General features: G+C 40.5%; 1 protein-coding gene across 3 annotated transcripts in view; it reads left to right on the top strand.

Annotated features, from left to right (window-relative positions):
* Nucleotides 1–3,012: 3,012 nt before the first annotated feature.
* Nucleotides 3,013–24,718, top strand: part of SYNJ2BP (synaptojanin 2 binding protein) — an 84,947-nt gene continuing 63,241 nt past the window's right edge. Inside the window, exon 1 of one of the 3 annotated variants that reach the window (XM_089907887.1) lies at nucleotides 3,013–3,339. The gene's annotated coding sequence lies outside the window, so the exon portion shown is untranslated. The remainder of the gene's footprint in view (nucleotides 3,340–24,718) is intronic. The other 2 variants (XM_089907888.1, XM_089907886.1) reach the window with 2 other exon arrangements.

Below are 24,718 nucleotides of genomic sequence, written 5' to 3'. Positions count from 1 at the left end.
GTGACATTTTATGTAGTGAAAGGGTAGGAAAAGGTCTGGACTTTTAGAACAGTTCCCTCAGCATTTAAGATATGAGGAAAAGTTGGAGAATTAGTACACTTGACTAACCTGGATGCTGTATGAGTTCTGAAGTATCAAAAGGAAGTGACTAAGGCGAGAGGCAATGCCATATACAAATTCTTGCACACTTCACAATATATTCTCTAATAAATCCTATGGCCCTATGTGTTTCTGTCTCTGCACAGAGATAAGTTAAACAAACAAACATACAACAAAAAGTGTAAGCCAAACAATTCAAAATAAAATACAAAAGAATCACAGCACTGAAGGAGACTATTCATAAACCATAGCAACCCCGTTCACAAGACGATCTCTGCAATCCTAAATTCTCCTGTATTCTACAACTGCTCCAGACTCTTTCCCATGAATCTAAATAATTTTCTCCCAGCAACTATGTAGTGTGACTTAACCTCTCAGGCTAAGTCTTCCCACCTTTCTTACTGCTCCAGTCCCCAGGTTTGCAAGGTGTCTCTTTTTTGGAGAGATTGGGGTAGGGGAAGATTGGAAGAATAGGGGTAAGGGAAGGGATTAGCAGTCTTACTTTAATAAACCTTACGCTGATCACTTTAAAATCTTCCTGGTTCAGTTCAGGTGATGCTCTGGGGGAGGGGGTTGATACATTTGCTCAGCCCCAAAACTCAAAACAAAACCCTAAAGTTCAAATTCAAACCCTGAACTATTCTTTCCACTCTCCTTTTTTCATCTTTCTTATATACTGTTTGGACAACAATGACTTTGTACACCAAAACCGACAGTGTGATAGAGCTCTGTGATATATTTTAGTCAAAGCCTAGTGGAGCTCTGAAGAGGAAATAATTTACATTGCCTGTGGAGTAAGGGAGGCTTCAAGAACCTGGTGTCCCTAAAGCTGCATCTGGAAGATGTGGAAGTTCATGCAATACTCAGGGAGTTAATATCTCCTCCAGGATGGAGCATGGAGTGAATGAAGAACAGTTGCCGTAAAGGCAAGCTAAAGTCATATTACAAATGCACTTCAATTACTTGCTAAGAAAATTGGAGTGACTACTGTAGGCAGAAAAAAAAAAAGAGAATCTCATCATTATTTATGTCTCTTAGATAACTGTCATCAGTGTGGGAGATAGGCTTGAGTTCATAATTAAGGTTTTGTTTTTGTTTTTTAAGTTTTTTGGCCGCACCCATGGCATGTGGGATCTCAGTTCCTCTCCACCAGGGATCGAACTGTCGCCCTCTGCATTGGAAGTGCAGAGTCTTAACCACTGGTCTGCCGGGGAAGTCCCCCTATAATTTTTTTGTTTGTGTTGCTGTTTTAGACCCGGTGGGCCTAGATATGAGTGTTAACTAGATCAGCCTAAAGGCAGGAAGGAGATCAGGAATTTCTCTTCTACAGACACTTAGGGGCGAATTTAATAGATAGAAATGTGATAAGGGATTAAACCAGGAATATTTCAGTGGCAATAGAGAGGCAGGGATAGATGGAAAGATTTCAGGGATAGCATGGGAAATGTGAGTCATGTCACCTGCACTCTATACTATTATGTCATCTCAAACACTTGACAGTTGAGGCTTTCTCTGACTCACCCTGGCAAATGGCACACGTGGGGGGCTGTTTCCCAAGCTACCTGTGGTTCATTTGCTGCCCATTAGATTGCCAGCCTCTTTATGGCAGGGATCATCTTTTCACCTCTGTGTTCCTCGAGGTTTCTAATGACCTACAGAAAGGTGTGCTGGGTGGTTGGTGACTGAGTGGAAACTAGACATTCATAAATGACTGAAGATTACAGGCTATCTGGCAGTAAAAGCACTAGCATTAAAGGTTCACTGATACCAAGACATTACAACAATTACCATTCAACCTAAACGCTCATAGCACTTTTTTCCCCTATTTTTATTAAGATGGTGAACTACCTGATCTCAGGGAGGCAGCAGTGAGGGGTGGTGTGAAGCAAGATCTCAAATCCCTGCCCAGGAACTGAACCTGGGTAGCCTGGATGAAAACCAGGAATCCTGGCCACCACGCCCCCTGGTTCTTGCCCCCAGTGAAAAATGCATTTCTCATGGAGGCAAAACCTGTAAAAACAGGTACAAGTTTATTATTAGAGACACAGCGCAAAAACAAGTGGGAGCGCACACAGAGAAAGTTTGGTTGGTTAAGATAGAAGCAAGGCAGAGATGCACACCTGGAGAGAAAGGGTGTGGGCAGGCTCCCTAATGAGGAGGAGCCCAGGAAAGAGGCAGTTAAGTCATTTATACAGGGAGGTTCTTCCAGGTCTTTGTTTACCTTTGGCCAATTATCTGATTTCTTTTTTCACACCTGACCTGCCCTAGGACCCTCCCCAACATAAGTGGGCAACTTTTTTCCAAGATGGATTACAGCCCAGAGGCCTATGGGATGGCCTTAGCATCACACATTATGGGATAGTGTCCCCTCCTTTTTAACCCCCAAGGAGCCTTTCTGCACATGTGCAATGTCTCCCTTGCCCCAAGGATGGAAAATGTATGACTTCTTGATCTTTTAACAGGGTTTAGCCCCTCTCTGTCCCTTCCATAAAAGTGTCTACTGTCCGGTTATCTACCCTATTCCTGTTGTTGTTTCTTATATTGAAGTGCAGATCTCGAAATATAGACAGGAGTCTGGTCATAAATATGTAGTCTGGGGCCCGTTTGTCTTTTGCCTCAGGAATTGCAAACAGGGGGCTGGTAATGAATGTCCGGCCTGGAGCTCATCTTCTTACCCCAGGAGGTGTGAACAGGAGGCCAGTTGTAAATGTCTAGCCTGGAGCCCATCTATCTCCTGCCTCATCCTTATCCCACACGTAACTATAGAGGCTAGAGTACTGGCTTCAAAGTAACTTTTTCAAACCTGATTTTATTGAGCTGATTTTATGTGCCAGGGAGTGTTCTAAGAAGAGACCCACAACACAGGAGGTACAGGTTTCTATATCCTTTGACGGTTACTACAAACACGACGTAAGTCCTTAAGTCCCGATTGCAAACCAGCTGGCCGGACCAAACCTCTGACGCTCGAATTTCCGGGGGGAAGCGTATGTTACTACGGATCGATTGCTTTTGCCTGGCGGAGACCTATCTGGAAGGGCTCTGCACTGGGAGGCAAAGGAAAGGAGGTCAGTCAAGGACCGTACTTCTCGGGAGGGACCCAGAGCCTCTGAGATTCGGAAGGCCACGCTGGCCTGTTTGGCTGGGCATCCAAGCGGGTCGGAGAGTTCAGTCATGTTCGCCCACGCGGTGATGCGCGCCCTGCGCAAGAATAAGACCCTTCGCTACGGAGTTCCCATGTTGGTGAGCGCCGTGAGAAAAAGTGGGGGAGGGATTCCGGAAGGGGTGGGACCACAAGTCTGGCTGGAAGGAGAGTTCTGTGAAAGTGTAGCGCGTGCGACCCGGAACGGCAGTCTCGGCTAGGAAGGGGCTGGCGTTTAGGCCGTCCTAGTCTCGTAGTCTCTCCCCGCGCTGGTAGTGGGATCGCGAGTCCCCCTTTTACCTCTTTGGTAGTTACCTGGATGTGCTTCTGAGAGTGATGTCAGAAGCAGATTTTAACCCAAGTCTGGGTGATTACTAAACTTCCATCCTACCCCGCTCCGCGCCCGCCCGCCCCCAGCTACAGCTCGACGATTCTCTGCATCATTGGAACTAGTTGTATTTACTTAATTTAACTGTATAATTTCGGGCATCTTCAGGTTTCAGCTTATTAGTTGGTGAACTGACTTAATTCTTCCAGGCTTTTTATGAGTTAAATAAATCGTTGTGAATTGAATGAAGCACGTTGTAGCAGCCCTCAAAAGATGGTCGCTGAATTATAGTTGATATTTTTAAAGCACGTTGAAAGTAGTCTTGGTGTCTATTTCTTTGCATCTGTTCCTACGCGGAGTTCCCAGAAGGTTGCATTCGTCTTGAAATTTAGATTGTTGTTGGCTTAACACCACCAACCTGAGTTGGAATCCAGCGAGACCACTCCGTTTCTTTTCAGTTTGACCTTGGCAAGTTACTTTGCTTCAGCAAGCCTTGATGTCCTAGTAAATGAAACAATTTAAATAAAAAGCATGTGGACAAGGTCCACTTTCTTTTAAATAGTTTATTACTTTGGTATGGATTTGGTACAGGTGAAGTTACTAGCTTTTGCATTTAAGCAGGACTAAAGGAAAGAAGTGACCTTAGAAAAGCAATGAGTTTTTTTACTCATCTTTGATGAATGCGGATTTCTTGCTCATCTTCGGAAACTCCTTTTTATCTATCTTTCTAAAAGTTTAAAGAAAGCTGTAAGACAATGTAGGTGATGGGGAATGTGTAAAAACTATCCTCCCTGTAGACTCCCCTGCCACAAAATAGAGATCCATTCAAAAATACTGTGATTGTAGTCATTACGATGAGGTCACCTGCATGTCCCACTGGAAGACAGTTTGATTTTGTTTCTTATCTTTCAAAATCATCAAAGCTAAGCTCTTAAAACCAGTAATATTAAAGTACCTTCTAAGGTTTCCCTCATTTGTTTTATTTCATGGAGTAGAGACTACCACAGTAGACTTCTTCCCAAGTGTATTTCTCTATACTGGTCTCTGTGTCTATATTGGACCTGTACTATACTGGACCTAGGTCTGTACTGTTTCAAAATATGGGTCCTAGACATATAACTACTTTTGTAGAGGAAAATGTTGAATTCAGTACTCTAAAACCCAATACTACTTGAAGGACCTCAAAAGATACGTCATCTTCATCATGTATCAGTCAAATATTCCATAATTACTACAGTATACTACTATACTTCAAGTTGAAATTATTTCCTCTCTTAGATAAATGTTAATGCTTGCTTCATAAGAATCTATTCAGCAACATACAGAAGAGGACTTAGAGTACCAGGTATAGGCCAATAATACTGTCCTTCCCTGCTCTCCCAAACCACTTGAAAAAGAGAATATATTTGTTTTCTCCCAAACCACTTGAAAAAGAGAGTATATTTGTTGTTTCAGTTTCCACACTGCGCATTTAGTCTGCAGAATTTACCTTTCTAATCTGACCAGTGACTACTGGTTTCTACATTCTAAAAAATTAGCCCATTTAATGTTTTCTGTTCAGTTGTTTTTAGTTTATTCAGTGTTATGCAACTATCACCACAGTCTAATTTTAGAACATTTTCATCACCCTAAGAGAAACACCATACTCAGTAGTAGCCACTTCCTGTTGTCCCCTACCCTTCTCCCATCTTACTTAACCACTAATCTACTTTTGTCTATAGATTTCATAGAATAATACAACTTATGGTCTTTTGTGACTGACTTTGTTCACTTAGCATAATGTTTTCAAGGTTCATTCATGTAACGTAGCAAAACCTCATTCCTTTTAATGGCTAATATTCCATCAGTTGGAATATTTATTTTTCATTGATGAACATTTAGGTTGTTTTCATTTCTTGGCTATTATGAATGATGCTGCTGTGAACATTCATGTTCGGATCTTTGTATGGATGTGTTTTCATTTCTCTTGAGTAAATACCTAGTAGTAGAAATGCTGGGTCATATGGTAACTCCATGTTTAACATTTTGAGGAACTGCCAAGCTATTTCCCAAAAACTACGTCATTTTACGTTCCCACCAGCAATATATGAGGCTTCTGATTTTTCCATTCTTGCCAACAGTTGTCATTGTCCACTTTTTTTTTTAATTAAACCCTTACTAGTGGGTGTGAAGTGGTATCTCACTGTGGTTTTGATTTGCATTTCCCTAATGACTAATGATGCAGGACATTCGTTCATACAGTGGATTATTGTTTATCTGTATATCTTCTTTGGGGAAATGTCTATTCAAGTCCTTTGCCCATTTTTAAATGGGGCTGTTTTTGTTTTTATTGGGCAGAGGTTTTCTGAAACACCTGGAAGCAGTAAGTTTCCCAGTGTTTGTCAAGGGGCTCTGTGTGCTTGATTGGGTATGCCTTCAGTACCCAGGCAGGTTACACTCCGCCTTAAGCTGTTACTTCTTGCTTGCTCAGAGCCTCAAGGTTAGCCACAGGTGAGTGTTTAGGGCCTTCTCAGATCTCTCCTGAGCTTACACACTGCTGTGGGCACGTGGACAGTTCTGCTCATGTGCATGTCCTTCCAGAGTGTCAGGAATATGTTTGAGCTTTTCAGAGTCCTCTATGGACACCTTATGCCTCATATTTTCCTTTGAGTTTTTTGGTTAGACTATTCCTTGCCCTGTTATCTACCACCTCAGGCAGTATGATGTTAAACAATGGCCTCTGAATTTTTTCAGCAAACACTTCCAGGGAGAAGTCTGTTTGCACTAGTTGAGCTCCAAGTCAGGAAAACTAAAGACAGCCTTGTGAGTGGTTCTTCCAGGGAACCACCAGACTGGTCAAATAATGAAAATTCTCAGGGAATAAGACTTCAAGGAGCTCCACCCCATTATGCCCCTTCCAGCGGTTACTGCTTTATATCATGATTTTAGACTGCTGGTTTTCATGTTTACCAAGGAGCGTGGGTCGAGTGGGAACAGGTAGGCTAAAAATGCCACCAAGCTTTCTCCTTTAACCGAGATTCAGTCATTCTTCTTACATAAATGTTCCCAACATCACTGCAGGCCTTTTTTAATTTCCAAAGTTCTGAAAAAGTAGATTTGACAACTTTTGCCAGTGTTCTCATTGCGTTAATGGAGAATGTTTTGGAGATTCTTACTCTGCCATTTCACTGATGTCACTTTTTTTGTTTTTAGGGGGGCTCTGGTGAGATTTTTCTAAATTTTCATTTGTTTATTGCTCTTTGAAGCACTTTTATGATGGTTCCTTTAAAGTCTTTGCTAACGTCACTTGATAGTCTTTCCTAATTCAAGTTACTGTTTCCTGATTCTTGTAACAAGTGAATGTTTATTTTATCTTGGACATTCTGTATAGTATGTTAGGAAACTTTATATTCTCTTTAGGTCTTCTACTTTAGCAGCGGTCACCATGCTTGCGTTAAGCTTGTGGATAGAAGTTAATGTAGGTAGAGTAGACCAAACACTGTGCCCTGGGGGTACTCCAAGTTCAGAGGGTTGGGGTGTACAGGAGGGACCAATACAGGAGACCAAGAAGGGTTCTCAGTGAGGTAAAAGGAAAACCAGGTTTCAGGGAAGAGAAGGAAAATGTGATCAGCCGTGTCAAATTTTGCTCATGAAATAAGATGAGAACAGAGAGTTAAACGTTGCATTTAGTAACATGGATGTCAGTGATGGTTGGAATGGGTCTAAGGGAAAGTGGAAAGAGCAGCAAGCATAGACAACTTGTTTGAGAAATTTTACTGCGGGTAAGAACAAAGAAATCGGATAATAACATGGGGAAGTAAGGTCTAGAGAAATTTGTTAATAAGATGGGAGAAATAATAGAATTTTTATGATGAATCATGCAGTGTGGTGAGCAAGATTTTTGATGACTCACTGCCCTTCAGTATATAAGATGGTTGGGATCTAGTGCAGAAATGAAGATATTTAGCTAGGAGTGTAGATACCACGGTAATGAGTGGCCGGTAGTACAGTGCAGTGTTGACACTATGTAGCATTAGCACAGACTTCATAGATGAAGTGCACAGTTCTCCATAAGACTCCCCTCATCAGACACCAGCTGAAAGCTGTGTGATATTAGGCCACCTGTGCTTCTGATCAACTGGTTACAAATTCAGTGGTTCCTGATAGCCCTGAGCGAAAACAGGTTCAGTAATTCAGTAGAATGACTCAGAACTAAGGAAAGCTCAGGAAAGCCAGTACCATACTGTCTACTTAGGATTAGTGTTTTATCATAATGGTTATGAATTAGGAACAGCTGAAAGAACAGGCCCTTTGGGCAAGGTCTGGGGAGGGTCCCAAAGGCAGAGTTTCCCTGTTTTCTCCCTGTGGAATCAGGGTATGCCACCATCCCAGCACATTGATGTGTTCACCAACCAGGAAGCTCATCCAGAGTTTTTTTATTGGGATTTTATTATTGGGATTTTCATCATCTATGGTTGATTGGATCATTGGCTGTGTGACTGAACTCAATCTCCTGCCCCACTTTCCTCCTTGGAGGTCAGGAGGTCAGGTTGCTATCACATGGCTCAAGGTCCCAACCCTCTAGTCACATGGTTGATCATCCCCACATGACCAGCCTCTATCCTGTGACTATCTAGGGACCCACAGTGAGTCATCTCATTAGCATAAACTCAGCTGTGGTCCCAATAACAAAGATGCTCCTGTCACTCAGGAAATTCCAAGTGAGTAGCTCCCTCACAAGAAACCAGGACCAAGACCAGACAAATTCTTTATTATGTTACATGTGGGTATTGTGATGACAGTGGTCCAGAAAAGAGATGATGGTGGACTAGAATATTAGAAGAAGATATAGTCAGAGATTGTCAGATTCAAGAAATATTTTGACAGAACTCACTGATGGATTAGATGTGAGATAGGAATTAGAGGAGCTAAAGATGACTCCAGAGAAGCTGGCTTGAGTAATTGGATGAAAGTATTTGACCTTAATTGGGATGTGGAAGATTGATCAGCAGCAGATTGGGGCAGAAAGAGTGTTGGGGTAAAAAAATCAAGAATTTTTTCATGTTAATTTATATATACCTGTTAAACTTTCAAGTGGAGATGTGAAGTAGGAGGGCAGGTCTTCACTTCAGGGGGATGTTTCCCACTGAAAATGTACATTTGGAAGTTGTTAGGTTATAGAAGCTATTTAAATCCATGGAACTGGATGGCATCACCTAGGGACTCTTTTGGTTGTAAATAGGTAAAAAAGGTGTGAAGACTGAGCCTTTTGAGATACTCCAACAATTTGAGATGGGAAGGTGAGGAAGAATGAATAAAGGGAGGCTGAGAGGAGTTAGGAAAATCACAGGTGTGTCTTTTTGTTACCAACTGGGGTTCTTGGCCTGCCTTAATCAATAGATATTGATAAGAGGCCAGACAAGAAATTCAGGCAAGACTTTATTAGCAGGGGGGAGCAAAAACAGGTAACAGGTTCCCTCGCTCGCTCGAACCCCTAGGGTGGGGGCCAGCTGATTCCTTATATGGGGAGAGCGTAGGGATGTGTCCATGGGTGGAGCTAAAGGGGTGTCTTAGGTGGTCTGCCCACCCCTTTGTAGTGTTGAGTGTAAGGGGGCACGTGCAGTACCCTGCTTTTACTCCTGACACCGTGTTTTTGAGCCTGTTATACACCCAACAGTTTGTACTTCCCATGCCCTCACCCCTATTGCCCATCGCCTCTCCCCACTGGTAACCACTAGTTTGTTTTCTATATTTGTGAGTCTGCTTCTTTTTTTGTTTTATCCACTAGTTCATTGTATTTTTTAGAATCCACATATACGTGATATCATAAAGTATTTGTCTTTCTCTGTCCGATTTATTTCACTTAACATAAGGCCTTCCAAGTCCATTCATGTTGCTGCAAATGGCAAAATTTCATTCTTTTTTTATGGCTAAGTAAGATTACATTATACATATATATACATGTATATATACATATATATATATATACACACACACACATACACACACTTTTTTTTTTTATGGAGTATAATTGCTTTATAATGGTGTGTTAGTTTCTGCTTTATAACAAAGTGAATCAGTTATACATATACATATGTTCCCATATCTCTTCCCTCTTGCGCCTCCCTCCCTCCCACCCACCCTATCCCACCCCTCCAGGTGGTCACAAAGCACCAAGCTGATCTCCCTGTGCTATGCGGCTGCTTCCCACTAGCTATCTACCTTACGTTTGGTAGTGTATATATGTCCATGCCTCTCTCTCGCTTTGTCACAGCTCACCCTTCCCCCTCCCCATATCCTCAAGTCCATTCTCTAGTAGGTCTGTGTCTTTATTCCTGTCTTACCCCTAGGTTCATCATGACATTTTTTTTTCTTAAATTCCATATATATGTGTTAGCATACGGTATTTGTCTTTCTCTTTCTGACTTACTTCACTCTGTATGACGGACTCTAGGTCTATCCACCTCATTACAAATAGCTCAATTTCGTTTCTTTTTATGGCTGAATAATATTCCATTGTATATATGTGCCACATCTTCTTTATCCATTCATCCGATGATGGACACTTAGGTTGTTTCCATCTCTGGGCTATGGTAAATAGAGCTGCAATGAACATTTTGGTACATGACTCTTTTTGAATTATGGTTTTCTCAGGGTATATGCCCAGTAGTGGGATTGCTGGGTCATATGGTAGTTCTATTTGTAGTTTTTTTTTTTCTTTTTTTTTTCATAGGAGGCATTTTGTTGCTTGTATTGACCTTGCAGTCTTTTTTTTAGATGTTGGGGGTAGGAGTTTAGTAATTTATTTATTTATTTTTGCTGTGTTGGGTCTTCGTTTCTGTGTGAGGTCTTTCTCCAGTTGTGGCAAGTGGGGGCCACTCTTCATCGCGGTACACAGGCCTCTCACTATCGCGGCCTCTCTTGTTGTGGAGCACAGGCTCCAGACACGCAGGCTCAGTAGTTGTGGCTCACGGGCCTAGTTGCTCCGCGGCATGTGGGATCCTCCCAGACCAGGGCTCGAACCCATGTCCCCTGCATTAGCAGGCAGATTCTCAACCACTGCACCACCAGGGAAGCCCTATTTGTAGTTTTTTAATGAACCTCCATAGTGTTCTCCACAGTGGCTGTATCAATTTACATTCCCACCAACAGTGCAAGAGGGTTCCCTTTTCTCCACACCCTCTCCAGCATTTATTGTTTCTAGATTTTTTGATGATGGCTATTCTGACTGGTGTGAAATGATATCTCATTGTAGTTTTGATTTGCATTTCTCTGTTTTCTGTGTTATTTGTCATTTTTCCCTTGCTGCTTTCAATAATTTTTCTTTGTCTTTAGTTTTTGCCAATTTGATTACTTGTGTCTTGGCGTGTTTCTCCTTGGGTTTATCCTGTATGGGAACTCTCTGCCCTTCCTGGTGGCTATTTTCTTTCCCATGTTAGGGAAGTTTTCGACTATAATCTCTTCAAACATTTTCTCGGGTCCTTTCTCTTCCTCTCCTCCTTCCGGGACCCCTATAATGCGAATGTTGTTTTGTTTAATGTTGTCCCACAGGTCTCTTAGGCTGTCTTCATTTCTTTTCATCCTTTTTTCCTTATTCTGTTCCGCAGCAGTGAATTCCACCATTCTGTCTTCTAGGTCACTTATCCATTCTTCTGCCTCAGTTATTCTGCTATTGATTCCTTCTAGTGTAGTTTTCATTTCAGTTATTGTATTGTTCATCTCTGTTTGTTTGTTCTTTAATTCTTCTAGGTCTTTGTTAAACATTTCTTGCATCTTCTCAATCTTTGCCTCCATTCTTTTTCCAAGGTCCTGGATCATCTTCACTATAATTATTCTGATTTATTTTTCTGGAAGGTTGCCTATCTCCACTTCCTTTAGTTGTTTTTCTGGGGTTTTATCATGTTCCTTCCTTTGGTACATAGCCCTCTGACTTTTCATCTTGTGTATCTTTCTGTGAATATGGTTCTTGTTCCACAGGCTGCAGGATTGTAGTTTTGTTTGCTTCTGCTGAACATTATTGCTACGATTTATGTCATAGAGTGTTCTGCCTATGTTCCTCTAGGAGTTTTAGAGTCTCCAGTCTTACATTTAGGTATTTAATCCATTTTGAGTTTATTTTTGTATATGGTGTTAGAGAATGTTCTAATTTCATTCTTTTACATGTAGCTGTCCAGTTTTCCCAGCACCACTTATTGAAGATATTGTCTTTTCTCCATTGCATATTCTTGCCTTCTTGGTCATAGATTAATTGACCATAAGTGCATGGGCTTTCTCTCTTGTTCCATTGATCTACATGTCTGTTTTTGTGCCAGTACCATAGTGTTCTGATTACTGTAGCTTTGTAGTACAGTCTGCAGTCAAGGAGCATGATTCCTCCACCCCTGTTCTTTCTCAGGATTGGTTTGGGTATTCAGGGTCTTTTGTGTTTCCATACAATTTTCAGAATTATTAGTTGTATTTCTGTGAAAAATGCCATTGACAATTTGATAAGGAATGCCTTGAATCTGTATAATCTGTATATTTCTGTATATTAATTTTGTTGTTTTCTAGTGATGTCTTTAGGGTTTTCCAGGTATAGTATCATATCATTTGCAAACAGTGACAGTTTTATTTCTTCTTTTACAATTTGGACTTCTTTTATTTCTTTTTGTTCTCTGATTGCCATGGCTAGGACCTCCAAAATGTGTTGAATAAAAGTGGTGAGAGTGGGCATTCATTCTCTCACCACCCACCTATATAAATACAGCATTCTATCTGAAAGTAGCAGAATACACATTCTTATTTTTTTTTTAAGAATACACATTCTTTTCAAGTGCATGTGGAACATTCTCCAGGATAGATCACATGCTAGGCCACAAAACAAGCCTCAGTAAATTTAAGAAAATTGAGATCATATCAAGCATATTTTCTGACCACAATGCTATGAGACTAGAAATCAACTACAGGCAAAAAACTGCAAAAAACAGAAGCATGTGGAGGCTAAACAATATGCTACCAAATAACCAGTGAATCACTGAAGATTTCAAAGAGGAAATCAAAAAATACTAAGAGAAAAATGAAAATGAAAATGCGATGATCCAAAACTTATGGGACCCAGCAAAAGCACTTCTAAGAAGGAAGCTTATAGCAATACAAGCTTACCTCAGGAAACAAGAAAAATCTCAAATAAACAAGCTAACCTTACACCTAAAGGCACCAGAGAAATAAGAACAAACAAAACCTAAGGGTAGTAGAAGGAAAGAAATCATAAAAATCAGAGCAAAAATAAATGAAACAGTGACTAAAAATACAATAGAAAAGCTCAAGGTAACTAAGTGTGGTTCTTTGAAAGGATAAAGAAAATTGATAAACCTTTATCCAGACTCATCAAGAAAAAAGGGAGTGGGCCCAAATCAATAAAATTAGAAATTAAAAGGGGAAGTTATAACCAATACTACAGAAATTAAAAGGACTATAAGAGACTACTGCAAGCAACTCTACACCAGTAAAATAAGCAATGTAGAAGAAATGGACAATGTCTTAGGAAGGCACAATCTCCCAAGACTGAACCAAGAAGAAACAGAAAATATGAACAGACAAATTACCAGTACTGAAATTGAATCAGTACCTAAAAAATTCCCAACAAACAAAAGTTTAGGACCAGTTGGCTTCACAGGTGAATTCTATCAAGCATTTAGAGAAGAGTTAACCTCTATTTTTCTGAAACTATTCCAAAAATTTGCAGAGGAAGGAACACTCCCTAACTCATTCCATGAGGCCAATATCACTCTGATACCAAAACCAAACATACCACAAAACAAAATTACAGGCCAATATCACTGATGAATATAGATGCAAAAATCCTTAACAAAATATTAGCAAGGTGACTCCAACAAATACATTAAAAGGATCATACACCATGATCAAGCAGGATTTGTCACAGGGATGCAAGGATTTTTGAATACCTGATTATCAGTCAATGTGATACACCACATTAACAAATTGAAGAATAGAAATCATATGATCATCTCAAAAGATGTAGAAAAAGCTTTTGATAAAATTCAATGTCCATTTATGATAAAAATCTCTTCAGAAAGTGGGCATAGAGGGAACATACCTCAACATAATACAGGCCATATATGACAAACTTACAGCTAACATCATCCCAATGGTGAAAAGCTGAAATCATTCCCTCTAAGATCAGGAACAAGGCTGGTGGTATTCTTGAATATACCATGTACATTTGACAAGTGAGGGTGAGGCTTATTGGGCCATTCCCTCTTATTATTTGCTATGTCCAAGTTTTCCCATCCTCAAAAGGGAAAATCATTCTGGAGAGTCACATCTTCACGGGTCAACTGTTTAGTTTAGCCAAGAGTCAGCAGCAAACTAATACCTGCTTTTCAAAAGGAGTATACCTGTAGTCATGTTGGGGAGATGATGAATCTGAAGCCTCAAGGGGTAGGGCCTCTGAGTAGAAGCTGCCTCCCTTTGCAGGAGGCTTCATTTGCAGTATCATCAGTCACAGAGACTGGTAACTCAAAAGGTTCATGGCTGTGTGAGCCCAAAGGTAGAGAGTGTGGAACAGCTTGCTGGAAAGTTTCCAAGACAGCCTTTTGGTTTGGGTCTTGTCTTAGTCCATTTGGGCTGCTATAACAAAATACCATAGACTGGGTAACTTATAAAAACAGAGATTTACTTCTCACAGTTCTGAAGGCTGGGAAATCTAAGATCAAGTCTCCAGCAGATTCAGTGTCTGCTGAGAGCCTGCTTCCTGGTTCATAGCCAGTGCCTTCTCACTGTGTCATCACATGGTAGAGGGAGCTAGGAATATCTCTGGAGCCTCTTTTATAAGGCACTAATCCCAATAATGAGGGCTCTATCCCTAAAAGCATCTTTTAATGGCCCCACCTCCTAAAACCATCATCTTTGGGCGTTAGGATTTCAACATATGAATTTTAGGGGAACACAAACATTCAGGCCATAGCAAGTCTCACTCAAAGGATGCTGATTTCAGATTATCCAATATAAAGAACAAATAAGGTTCCTCAAAGAAGCACATAACTCTCTCCAATATTCAAAGAGTTCAGTAGGGTGCTAAACCTCTTTCTTGTGTGTTTGGGGGTTAAGGAGGCAGCAGTTTTTCCTTGTTTGACAGAAAGATTGAGCTTTGTGAATCCTCACAGAATCCTAAACAGTTTTGCTTGTTGAGAAGCCCTCTGGATTTTGTCAGGGTTAATCAGACAACCCTGCTAGTGGAAATGTGCTAATGTCAGTCAGAGCCATGAGGCTGTGGCTTCTGATATGCCAACTAACAAGGTATCATCTGTACAGTGAAATCTTTGGACACCAGAGAACAGAGGCACTAAATCCAGGCCCACTCTGCTTACGGCTCAACCAAATTAACTTCTAATGTTTTTGGCCCATCTAATGTCTAAATCTTCATTGTGGGCATCATTTATTTCCACTCTTAGAATGCTTTGACTCAGCAGCTACAGCTACACTGCATTTTGGCTAGGGCTACAGGTCTTTCTGCCTCCATTATCATAATAACATCCTTCCACATCCTACTTTGGAGGAGAATGAGCAACAATTAAAGTAGCATTTGATTGACTTGTTTGAATCCTAACTTTTGCTACTCAGCCTCTAAACACGCTTTAAACGTAGGACACAGGGGAACCCTTAGTCCCTTCTTGTCTAATACCTGGGCAAGAGCATTCAGTAATGGACCCAGGTGAGTCTTCTAGTATCCTGTAAGCTGGCCTGTGGAGGCCTTTGTTCTTTTATTCCAGAAAACTATGTCCCTGTCAGCACACCATCTTTGTCACCAAAAACTGTCCAGAAATGTGATAGGTCTAAGATTTTACCCTACATGCAACTTAACAAGTTAGCCTGTCACAGTTTCAAGGATGCTGGCAGAAGATAATATGATGCCTGGTTCATAAAAAGGAATTTATTACTTATAGCACAGCAAGGAGCATGAGTTTCAAGTTCTTGTCAATTTAACTTACTGTAAAATCTCAGTGGGGTAAGGCAGAGGGGTCCTGGGGATACTGCACATATAGTAATTTTACATCATAACTGAGGAACTCTGTGCTTTGGGAAACCAAATCTTTCATGGTAGGGTAGCAAACCTGCCCAATTTCTGCCCCGAAGGAAGACACTGTCTTTATTATATTGGACAGTAAACAAACCTGTCTTCTGTTCTGGAGTGTGACATTTTATCTTCCAAGTCAGTGCACTACACAAACATCCCTGAGGATAGTCTAGAATAGTACCTGTCAGTGCTTCTGCATGCAAGATGTACAGAAATGTAAGAGATGCATGGAGAACTGTCTCCCTCCAGGTAAAGATATAGATAAATGTATTATCTAGTTCAGCCTTCTGAGAGGGACTGGAGGCAATTATACCCCAGTAGCAGTAAACACACTTCATCCCCAGATTTTGTGTTATAAAAAGCACAGTGCGCTCAAAGAAACCAGGTATCCTTGAAGAAACTGCTAATTACAGGACTCAAGCAGGTAAAATACAAGATAAGCCTGAAATATTTTGTGCCAAAGAGTAATGAAATGCTCAAATAATGATGGAGATATGTTGAAATGACACAGATACCAGCTTAAAGATGCTCCCATGGGTCAAATCCAAGGCAATTTAGCATTAAAGTAAGTGAATTAGAGTAATGGACTACAAGCCTTTAATTATATAGAAGCCAATGAGTCCATACTGACACAATAAACAAAGGAAGTAAGGGAAGGGGGAAATCTGTTTCTTACAGTAGAATGCCAAGTAATACATGTGGATAGAATGATGGGTAGAAAATCATCATTTGACATTCTTCATTGTAATAACTCTTTCAGTGGAGGATTATCAATAAATCCTAAATTAGTGGGTGAAAAATTGATGAGGAAAAGAATAATAACATAGTCTTAAAGTAATTCTCCATAAATTTCACATTAATTATAAAGAGAAACATGGTCACTTTTCAGTAGAGCCATCTATTAGACAACACTGTAAGTGTTCAAAGTTAACATAACCAATAATAGGACTGACTGACATCTTTACCTACTGATAATATGTGCTAAGATGGACATAACATTGATCACTTTTGTGGTACTGATTCCAAAAATAAAGTAGCACCTAAACGAAAATTGATGGATTTTCTACAAAATAATTGTAGTATATTCTTGTCATGAAAGACAATAAAAGACTAAGGAACTGGTCCAGGCTGTAGATTAAAGAGACATGGCAACTGAATGGAATATGTTAGGACAGGGATAAAAGATGTAAAGGACAATTAAGGAACAGTTGATGAATGTGGTCTATGAATTAGATAATAGTATGTATCGATATTAAAAGTGCTGGGGCTTCCCTGGTGGCACAGTGGTTGGGAGTCCGCCTGCCGATGCAGGGGATGCAGGTTCATGCCCTGGTCCAGGAGGATCCCACGTGCCGCGGAGCGGCTAGGCCTGTGAGCCATGGCTGCTGAGCCTGCACATCTGGAGCCTGTGCTCCACAACGGGAGAGGCCACAACAGTGAGGGGCCTGTGTACCGCAAAAAAAAAAAAAAAAAAAAAAAAAGTGCTGATTTTGATAACTATACTGTACTTATCTACAAGAATACCTTTTCTTGTATGTATCTTTATCTTCTTCCCTCCCTCCATTTCTCCTTCCCTTCCTTTCTTTCATCCTATTATCTTCTTTCTATTAACCTATGTATACGTTATATATATGAGACAAGAAAGTAAGAGCAAGAGCAAGAGAGAGAGGATATACAGTAAAGAAGTAAATTATAAGAAACTGGAGACATGGGTAAAAGGTATATGGAAGTTCTTTGTAGTTTTCTGCAATCTCTCTGTAACAGCTAATTCAAGCCTATATAGAAAAAAACAAAAACAAAAAAACAACCCAACAGAAAAAAATGGGAAAAGAGCAAGACTTTTCAGAAAAACAAAAAATGATAACAAATAAAAGGAGCCAATAAATAATTTTAAAATAATCTCAACAGCATTCATGAGTGAAAAATTCAAGCTAAAATAATATATTATCTTCCACCTATCATTTTGGCAAGGATGTAAAGGTGTGATGCTAATTCTATTAGGGAAAAAAGACTTCTCATATAATGTTGGTATAAGGATGATTGGTGCAAGCTCTTTCAAGTAAAATTCGGTGATATTTATCACAAATTAATATGTAGTTACCCTTTGACCCAGAAGGTCCACCTCTAGAAATTTTACTCTCCCGAGACACACACTGATTCTGAATTTTCACTTAAAACTGTTGTAGGAATAAAATTTAACACAAATAAAAATACCTGTCAATAGAAGTTAAAAATTTTATGAAACATCTATATATGAACTATACCACTACAGATGAAAGTAGACAGACTAAATATATTATTAAATAAACGAATCAAGTTACAGATAATTACAGTGGGGGAAATAATATTCCTATACTTCCTACCATATATCCATCTTGATCCACAGGAAACTCCAAATCTCTCAAACCTATCTTCAACTGCTTAATTAACATCATAGTTAATCTGATGGGTCAGGGTTTGACCTTCCTGTTACCAACTTTATGGGCCAATGCAATGAAAGCCAAGGTTCCCTGGCTATTGTCTAATCCATCTTTGGCCATCCTCCCGGCAGAAAGTTGTGGTCCCCATCCAGGCAAAAACAGGGTTGGTCATACCTCTCCAAGAAAACCTGAAGGGTACTAAAGTTTATATTTTGGGTGAGAGATACTAAGCTTATCTTCAGCCTTACATATAAGCCATATTTTCTGACACAGTTTTATGAGAAGCACTGATGTTTAGGGTTTAGGAGTACTTGCTCAAATTAATAAATCCAATTTGTGATTCACCTGGTGATCATTTCATGTTTCCTCCACTTGAAAGAATCCAGAGAGAAAGAGATGTGATGGTATGATTTGGGTCCCCTACCATTTCTGATGTGACACATAGAAACGTAAGTGTGTTTGGGTGTGTGTATGTGTTGTGTTTATGTATGTTTTGCTAGTTATACACTTGTATCACAGCAGCAGGCCTACCCTTCTCTACTACTCTTTAATGCTGGGGCTGTGACTCAGCAAACTAATTTCCCAGATTCCCTTGACGGCTGCCTTCTGTCTAGGTTCTGCAAACCAGAGACACTAGCAGGAGTTTCCAAATTGGGAAAGGCATTTTCTTCCTGTTTGTACTTTCTGTCAGCATTTCTGTAGCAGCAAAACACAACTCTGGCTGTAACCTCCACCTTGTTTTGGTCATCCTATCACGAGCAATGCTGTCCCACCTCAAAAATACAACAGCTAGTTAGCTGCTGTGAGTCCTGGTTGGGTAATTCCCTATATTAAGTAAATCTACGTAGTTTGAAATATTAGTATGGTTTCTATTTTCATGACTAGACCTTGAAAGGTATTTATACATACTGAGAATTTCTAGATACTAATAAAAAAGTTAAACAATGGTTACCCTTGGGGAGTGGAACTGATAAAGCTGGGAGAAAAGGGAACTTTCACTTTTATTCCTTCTGAATTCTGTTTTATATCTACTATAAACTGTTTCACTCCTACTATAAACTTGTTATGCTGTCTGTAAATTTTTTCACAATATTTCAGCATATACACTTAGTTGCCCTAATCAGAAGTACCAATTTCAGTGATGACTGGCTAGGACTGAATCAAAAGCCCCACTCCAGAAATGATTACTACCAGTTTTTTAGCTATCTTTACCCTTATCAATACCAGACATTCTATTAATTATTTTAATGGATTTTAGAAATAGGTTTTCATTGTTCTGAGTTTCACTGTACTAAGAAATAATTAGAAAATTGTTTGAATTTCTGCCAAACTCACAGTCAAAAGTTGATGTCTCATTATTTTAATTGGTGAGTCTGGGGATCTTTTCATATGATTTTTTCTATATTTTTTTATTTTTAACTGTTCATAGAAAACCTTTTTAAGACTGAATAAATGTTCTTGTGTTGTATTATTATCTGACCAAAACCAAGCATACAAACAAAAAAGTCATAAACTACTATATACATTTAGAATTCCACCTTTTTGTCAACAGAAATAGAGATGTACATACAGATATTGATATAGATACATAGACATACTTCTATTTGTACCATGAACTTAAGCTAAACATTTAAAACTCCGATCTCATCATTTTCTTTCTCCAGGTTCGCTAGTACACATAAAGCAACTAACTAACCCCACATTCCTTAACTGCTTTATTTTGACTAAAATGTTCAATGGCAACAGATATTTGACTGCAGGTAACCACTGGTAATAATTTATGTAACTGTTCTGTCACTGAATGCTATAGAGAACCAATTTCACATTGCTACCTTAGGTTCTGTTCCTCTGGAAACACTTTTGGTACCAATAACCTTTTCATTCAGGACTCAGTCAGGGTTGCAGAATCACTATCAATGTTTTAGGATAAGGGATTCATATAAAGGATTTAGACCTTATACAACTGTGCAGAAGTGAAAGTCCAAAAGGAGGTCCTGGTGAATCAGAGAAGGGATCACCAACCAAACAATCTGAGAAGCCACACACATCCTGCTTCTGAAGTAGGAATGTAAAAGGAAGTTATTGCTTCCTCTGGAAGCAGATGACCCAGCAAGTGCTATGACTGAAAGCAAGAACATGTAGAAAGAAGGCCAGTGTGGTTGCAAAGTTGGCAGGGGTGGGAAGGTGGTTAATAGGGGGAAGGAAACACTGTGGTAGTATACGAGTTAAAGAGCTAAAAAGAGGCCATATGATATAGGCCCTATGGGCAAAATTAAGACTTTGGCTTTTCTTGTGAGATGGAAAACTATTGAAGGGTTTTAAGTGGGGAAATAATATAATCCAAACTACACTATTAGAGCAAGAAAATGTAAGAAATAAAGGATAAAGGTAGGGAAAGCCAAATCATGAAGCACTGTATGCCCTTCTAAGGAATTTGGCTTTTACCTGAAGGCTAAGATAAAACATTGATGGATTTTAAGCAAGACATAGGATAAAATTTGGATTCTAGAAAGATAACCTGGAAATATATGGAGGATGAATTTAGGTGTATAAGACTATAGTCAAAGAGACTATTGAATAGGTTCCTAAAACATTGTAGATAAGACTTCAAGGATATTAGCTAAAGAAATTAGTTAAAGAATGGAGAGGAAGAAATATTTTTGATACTTAAGCACAAGGATTGACTGATTGATGGAAGAAAGAAGGGAGGAAGGAAGTTAGAGAGCAGTCTGGGCTATCTCACAGGATTGGTCCTTAAATTGCTAGGTGTATAGAGATATGTTTCACCTAAATAGAGAATAAATTAATAGGAATAGATATTTTTTCTGAGTGTCTTAAATGAGGGGACTATAAGACTTGTTTAAAATTTCTTAGACAAATTTATCTCAAGCACATGTCAAACTTTATTCACTTCTTTTTGTTTTGTTTTGTTTTCAAACTGCTCCATCCCCACTGGGCTCAGGTTCATTTCATTCATCCTTTGATGCATCTGCTGGGGGCCAAGTGTCAGAGAAAAGTGCACATAGGTGATGTGGAACCGGCATCAGGGTTTGTGTTCCAGGGTCACGTGCTGCCACATCTTGCTTACAACAGCTGCACAAACGCAGCCACTCGTTCCCGGGGCCACCCAACTTCTCTGGAGGGCCATGTCTGTGCACCCCTCTGCAAGATGGGGCATGCTAAGGGGCACCCAGGGCCTTTACTCCAGAAGCTTTGGGAGGGGGACCGCCCAACGCTCCAAAGTATGCTTACAGCTCCTCAGCCACTCATGGCGCCCACTGCTCTGCCCTTCCCGCATCTTTATTACCTTCTTAACAAGGAGGCCAGATAGATGACTAACAAAAGAAAAGTGGACCAATTGAGAGAAGTTATGAAAGATTACATACAAGGGAAACACAGAATATCTACATAGATAGCTAATTGGGTTCTTTTAATTAAAAATATCAAAATTAATTTCATAAGGTCATAAAAATATCATGTCCATATCAGTTGTTACAAAGGAAGTCTGTGAATGATAACTGAAGATGCCAGGCAGGCCAACTCTCTCCAAAAGGAAAAAACAGCACATTTAAAAAGCAAGTGATAGGGCTTCCCTGGTGGTGCAGTGGTTGAGAGTCCGCCTGCCGATGCAGGGGACATGGCTTCATGCCCCGGTCCGGGAAGATCCCACATGCCGCGGTGTGGCTGGACCTGTGAGCCATGGCCGCTGAGCCTGTGCGTCCAGAGCCTGTGCTCCACGACGGAAGAGGCCACAACAGTGAGAGGCCCGTGTACGGCAAAAAAAAAAAAAAAAAAAAAAAGCAACTGATAATATATCTGGGTCTAATACTGGAATAACAAGGTTTCATTCCCAACAGTAGCATCTGATAGGGCCAATTACCAGGAAAGCAGGAAGGTCAGCAGAGACCAGAAGCAACAAGTTCTAATTTTAAAGAGACTGTTGCCAGTTTATACAAAAGCAAAACGAAGATGCAGAATATATACCTTAACCAGGTGTTAGCAATAGGACAAAATTTTCTTTTGACAACCTGAAAAAAACAAGGCTGCCTTTTGGAGGCAAACATTCTGGATTTTAAGGGTATCATTTTGAGGGTATCAGCAATGTCAATGGGAACAGCTAGAACTAAGTAATACAGGCAGGAAAGCCAAGACACTAGAGGGAGCAGCAGATGAAACAGCAAAAGACAACTGCAGTAACACCTTCACCAAGGGATTGAATTTTAGTTTTGCCATCACTGAAATACGTTCATTCACTGAAGGCCTACCATGTGCTGCTATCTATTCTAGAGATAAAGCACTGAACAAGAAGGAGTGGGGGCAGATAGCACACCAAATGCAAAGATCTAAAGGAAAAACGTAGAGGAATTGAGGAATAGATAAAAGGCCTGGGAAGATGGAAAGTAGTGAGTGGGGGGGTGGGGGTTGTAGTAGTAGATGAATTAGAGAGCTAGACAGAGGCCAGCTCATGTGGGATCTTATAGGCAATATTAAAAACCTTGACGTTTATTCTAAGTCAGATGGAATCAATTGAAGGATTTCAAGCAGAGGCATGATATCATCTGATTTACATTTTTGTAAGACTGAGCCGACTGCTATGGGAAGAATAGATTGAGTGTAGAGAGTGGCAGCAGGGAAAACTGTTAGGAAGAATAGCAGAAGTCTAGGCAATAAATACTGGTGGTTAGGAATAGGATGAGAGTAGCAGAGATGGTCCAATACAGGGTGTATTTTCCTGTATGTAGAGACTACTGGACTTTCTAATGGGCTGTATGTGGGGTATGAGGGACAGAATAGAATTAAGAATGATTCTTCAGCAGGCTAGCACCAGTGTCAGGACCCACAGGCTCTGCAGCCAGCTGCCCTGGGACATGACCCACCCAAGAGAGGGTCAGCACCAGCCCCAGAACCCCTGGGCCCTGCAGCCAGCCACACTGGGACTCACCCTACTCACCAGCAGGTGGCATTAGCCTCTGGACCCCCCAGGCCATGCAGGCAGCTATATCAGGACCTAGACACACCCACCAGGGGCCAGCAGCCTCCACGCAAGGCAGGGCCTGCCAGCCAACTGGACCAGGGGCCAGCCCCACCTACCAGCATGCCCACAGTATAGTTGGCTCCAAAACAAAAGGAGGGCCCACTCAGCCCATATAGGGATATCCGTAGATCATAAAGCTCTGGTGACCAGAGTGTGCTTCTGGGACACATAGGACATCGCCTACATAAGACCATTTCTCCAAGATAAGGAAGTGTAACCTTACTACCTAAGACATAGAAATAAACACAGAATTAGGCAAAATGAGGCAACAAAGGAATATGTTCAAAACAAAGCAACAAGATAACACCCAAGAAGAAGAACTAAGCAAAATGGAGATAACTTGGGAGAAGAATGGATGTACACAATGGAAGTTTAACTAAGAGTTAGAGAATATAAAGAAGAACCGAACATCTGAAGAATAAAATAACTGAAATAAAAAATACACTAGAAGGAATCATTAGTAGATTAGATGATACAGAGGAGTGGATCAGTGAACTGGAAGACAGAGTAGTGGAAATCATACAAGCTGAACAGAAAAAAGAAAAAAGAATTTAAAAAACTGAGGACAGTTTAAGAGACCTCTGAGACAACATCAGACATACTAACATTTGCATTATAGGGGTCCCAGAAGGAGAAGAGAGAGAAAGTGGTAGAGAACTTATTTTAAGAAATAATAGATGAATTTTTCCCTGACCTGGAAAAGAGAACAGACATCCAGGTCCAGGAAGCACAGAGAGTCCCAAACAAGATCAACTCAAAAAGGTCTACAACAAGACACATTGTAATTAAAATGGCAAAGATAAAGAGAGGATATTAAAAGCAGCAAGGGAGGGACTTCCCTGGTGGCACAGTGGTTAAGAATCCGCATGCCAATGCAGGGGACATGGGTTCAATCCCTGGTCTGGGAAGATCCCACGTTCTGTGGAGCAACTGAGCCCATGTGCCACAACTACTGAGTCTGCACTCTGGAGCCTGCAAGCCACAACTACTGAGCCACATGCCACACCTACTGAAGCCCGTGTGCCTAGAGCCCATGCTCCGCAACAAGAGAAGCCACTGCAATGAGAAGCCCATGCACTGCAACAAAGAGTAGCCCCTGCTAGCCGCAACTAGAGAAAGCCTGTGTGCAGCAATGAAGATCCAATGCAGCCAAAAATAAATAAATTTATTTTTAAAAAATCAGCAAGGGAAAAGCAACTAGTTATGTACAAGGGAACTGCCGTAAGACTGTCAGCTGACTTCTCAGCAGAAACTGTGCAGGCATGATATATTTAAAGCAATGAAAGGAAGATACCTACAACCAAGAATACACTACCCAGCAAGGCTATCATTCAGACTTGAAGGAGAGGTAAAGAGTTCTACAGACAAGGAAATGCTAAAAGAAAGAGTTCAACACCCTAAACTGGCTTTACAAGAAATGTTAAAGGGACTACTCTAAGTGGAAAATAATTTTTCTAGAAGTATGAAATTTATGAAAGAGAGTCCCTGCTCCACTCCATCCAGTTGAGGGACATTTTGCCCTCTGCTTCTGGGTCCCTTGGGCAGCCACCCCTGTGGGCACACACCTAGGCGCCATTCCTGTCCTGTGCTCCCTCCTGCTGCCTTTCACTTCCTAGCTGCCAAGATCTTGGAAGCTTTGAAG

This window comes from Delphinapterus leucas, chromosome 2 (genome assembly GCF_059928025.1).
Source record: "Delphinapterus leucas isolate spDelLeu-1000000601 "Yukka" chromosome 2, BTC_Dleu_Yukka2, whole genome shotgun sequence".
NCBI lineage: Eukaryota > Metazoa > Chordata > Mammalia > Artiodactyla > Monodontidae > Delphinapterus > Delphinapterus leucas.
Note: the sequence above shows the minus strand (reverse complement) of the source record. Positions and strands in the feature narration are given on the sequence as shown.